General features: G+C 33.7%; 1 non-coding gene across 1 annotated transcript; it reads right to left on the bottom strand.

The window, feature by feature from the left end:
* Positions 1-2,639: 2,639 nt before the first annotated feature.
* On the bottom strand, positions 2,640-2,747 carry LOC112768211 (small nucleolar RNA R71). Its single transcript, XR_003185649.1, has one exon. It is a non-coding gene; the product is annotated as a small nucleolar RNA R71 (small nucleolar RNA).
* Positions 2,748-3,879: the final 1,132 nt, after the last annotated feature.

The following is a 3,879-nucleotide window of genomic DNA, read 5'->3' as shown; positions in this document are numbered from 1 at the left end:
ATGTTTATTTTCTGTTTATTTATTATTATTATTCGAGAACTCTATAACCAATTATTATACGCCTAATTGAGATTTGCAAGATGACCATAGCTTGCTTCATACCAACAATCTTCGTGGGATCGACCCTTACTCACGTAAGGTTTATTACTTGGACGACCCAGTGCACTTGCTGGTTAGTTGCGCGAAGTTGTGAAGTTATGTTTGGACCATGGTATTGTGCACCAAGTTTTCGGCGCCAGTGCCAGGGGGAGAACGAACAACAAATTTTACATCTGAATAACAATTTCGCCTATCAAGTTTTTGGCGCCGTTGCCGGGGATTGTTCGACTTTGGACAACTGACGGTTCATCTTGTTGCTCAGATTAGGTAATTTTATTTTAATTTTAAGCTTTTTGTTCTTATTAAACTTATTTTCGAAAATTCAAAAAAAAAAAGAAAAAAAATTTCTTCATAATTTTTAAGAATGAATTCTAGAGTTTCATGAAGCATGTTGAAGCCTGGCTGGCTGTAAAGCCATGTCTAATTCTTTTGGACTGAGGCTTCCACTCATCAACATAGAGACAAGTTAATTGAAGTATCAGCTGTTATATGTCTGATTTACATGCTGAAGCTTGGCTGGCCATTGGCCATGTCTAGTGTTTTGGACCGGAGCTTTCACTGAAAGCTTGGCTGGCTAGTGAGCCATGTCTAATTCCTGGACTGGAGCTTTAGACTAACAGTGCAAGATTCCTGGAATTCCTATTAAAAATTTTGAAATCCTTATTTGCTTTTTCCAAATAATTTTCGAAAAATTACAAAATAAAATTTATAAAATCATAAAACCAAAAATAATTTTATGTTTCTTGTTTGAGTCTTGAGTCAAATTTTAAGTTTGGTGTCAATTGCATGTTTATCTCTCTTTTGCATTTTTTTGAAAATTCATGCATTGCATTCTTCATGATCTTCAAGTTGTTCTTGGTAAGTCTTCTTGTTTGATCTTCATATTTTCTTGTTTTATGTCTTTTCTTGTTTTTCATATGCATTTTTAATTTGTTAGTGTCTAAATATTGAAAATTTCTAAGTTTGGTGTCTTGCATGTTTTTCTTTTCTTAAAAATTTTCAAAAATAAGTTCTTGGTGTTCATCTTGACATTCATAGTGTTCTTGCATTCATCAGATGTTTTGATCCAAAATTTTCATGCATTGAGTCTTTTTCATGTTTTTCTCTTTCATCATCAAAAATTCAAAAAATCAAAAAAAAAATTATATCTTTCCCTTTTTCTTCTCATCAAATTTTTAATTTAAAAATTCTATCTTTTTCAAAATCTTTTTCAAAAATCAAATCCTTTTCATTTTTCTTATTTATTTTCGAAAATTTTAAAAAAATATATTTTTTAAAAATATTTTTCTTAATTTTATCTCATAATTTTCGAAAATATTATCAACAATTAATGTTTTGATTAAAAAATTTCAAGTTTGTTACTTTCTTGTTAAGAAAGATTTAAACTTTAAGTTCTAGAATCATATCTTGTGATTACTTGTGAATCAAGCCATTAATTTTGATTTTAAAATTCAAATCTTTTTCAAAACTAATTTTAATCATATCTTTCTATCATATCTTTTTAACTCATATCATTTTCAAAAATTTGATTTTAAAATATCTTTTCTAACTTCTTATCTTCTTATCTTTTCAAAATTAATTTTCAAATTTTTTTCAACTAACTAATTGACTTTTTGTTTGTTTCTTATCTTTTTCAAAACCACCTAACTACTCTTACCTATCTAATTTTCGAAAATACTTCCCTCTTTTTCAAATTTCCTTTTTAATTAACTAATTGTTTTAATTTTAATTTAATTTGATTTCAATTTCAATTTTCGAATTTTTTATTTTAATTTTTTATTTTATTTTATTTTAATTTTCGAATTTCTCTCTCTCTCATCCCCTTCTATTTATTTATTCATCTACTAACACTTCTCTTCCACCCAAAATTCGAACCCCATCTCCCTCTCTGTGTTCGAGTTTTTCCTCTTCTCCTTCTTATATTCTTCTCTTCTTACACTTGCATAAGGAATCTCTATACTGTGACATAGAGGATTCCATATTTTCTATTGTGTTCTCTTCTTTTTCATATGAGCAGGAACAAGGATAAGAACATTCTTGTTGAAGCCGATCCTAAACCTGAGAGGACTCTGAAGAGGAAGCTAAGGGAAGCTAAAGCACAACTCTCTGGAGAAAATCTGACAGAAATTTTCAAAAAAGAAAGAAACATGGCCGAAAATAATAACAATGCAAGGAGGATGCTTGGTGATTATACTACACCTACTTCCAAGTTTGATAGAAGAAGCATCTCAATCCCTACCATTGGAGTAAACAATTTAGAGCTGAAACCTCAATTAGTTGCTCTAATGTAACAGAACTGCAAATTCCATGGACTTCCATCAGAAGATCGCTATCAGTTTTTAACTGAATTCCTGCAGATCTGTGAGACTGTTAAGACTAATGGAGTAGATCCTGAAGTCTACAGGCTCATGCTTTTCCCTTTTACTATAAGAGACAGAGCTAGAACATGGTTAGACTCACAACCTAAGGATAGCCTGGACTCCTGGGATAAGCTGGTCACAGCCTTCTTGGCTAAGTTCTTTCCTCCTCAAAAGCTGAGCAAGCTTAGAGTGGATGTTCAGACCTTCAAGCAAAAAGATGGTGAATCCCTTTATGAAGCTTGGAAAAGATACAAGCAGATGACCAAAAGGTGTCCTCCTGACATGCTTTCAGAATGGACCATTCTGGATATATTCTATTATGGTTTGTCTGAGTTCTCCAAGATGTCACTGGACCATTTTGCAGGTGGATCCATTCACCTAAAGAAAACGCCTGCAGAAGCTCAAGAACTTATTGACATGGTTGCAAATAATCAATTCATGTATACTTCTGAGAGAAATTCCGTGAATAATGGGACGCCTCAGAAGAAGGGAGTTCTTGAAATTGATGCTCTGAATGCCATATTGGCTCAAAACAAAGTGTTGACTCAGCAAGTCAACATGATTTCCCAAAGTCTGAATGGATGGCAAAATGCATCCAATAGTACTAAAGAGGCATCTTCTGAAGAAGAAGCTTATGATCCTGATAACCCTGCAATAGCAGAGGTGAATTACACGGGTGAATCTTATGGAAATACCTATAATTCATCATGGAGAAATCATCCAAATTTCTCATGGAAGGATCAACAAAAGCCTCAACAAGGCTTTAATAATGGTGGAAGAAACAGGCTCAGCAATAGCAAGCCTTTTCTATCATGTTCTCCGCAACAGACAGAGAATTCTGAACAAAATACCTCTAATTTAGCAAACTTAGTCTCTGATCTGTCCAAGGCCACTTTAAGTTTCATGAGTGAAACAAGGTCCTCCATAAGAAATTTGGAGGCACAAGTAGGCCAGTGGTGTGCGAAATCGTGATCATTCCATTCCTTGGTAACGGCGCTAAAAGCTCAATACACACGTTCATGATCTTATATCTGTTTCACAACTTCGTACAACTAACCAGCAAGTGCACTGGGTCATCCAAGTAATAAACCTTACGTGAGTAAGGGTCGATCCCACGGAGATTGTCGACTTGAAGCAGGCTATGGTCACCTTGTAAATCTCAGTCAGGCGGATATTAAATAGTTATGGAGTTTTCGAATAATAATAGTAAATAAACAGAAAATAAAGATAGAAATACTTATGTAATTCATTGGTGAGAATTTCAGATAAGCGTATAGAGATGCTTTCGTTCCTCTGATCTCTGCTTTCCTGCTGTCTTCATCCAATCAATCCTACTCCTTTCCATAGCAAGCTTTATGTAGGGCATCACCGTTGTCAATGGTTACATCCCATCCTCTCTGTGAAAAAGGTCCAAATGCTC

Source organism: Arachis hypogaea, chromosome 17 (assembly GCF_003086295.3).
Source record: "Arachis hypogaea cultivar Tifrunner chromosome 17, arahy.Tifrunner.gnm2.J5K5, whole genome shotgun sequence".
Taxonomy (NCBI): Eukaryota; Viridiplantae; Streptophyta; class Magnoliopsida; order Fabales; family Fabaceae; genus Arachis; species Arachis hypogaea.
Note: the sequence above shows the minus strand (reverse complement) of the source record. Positions and strands in the feature narration are given on the sequence as shown.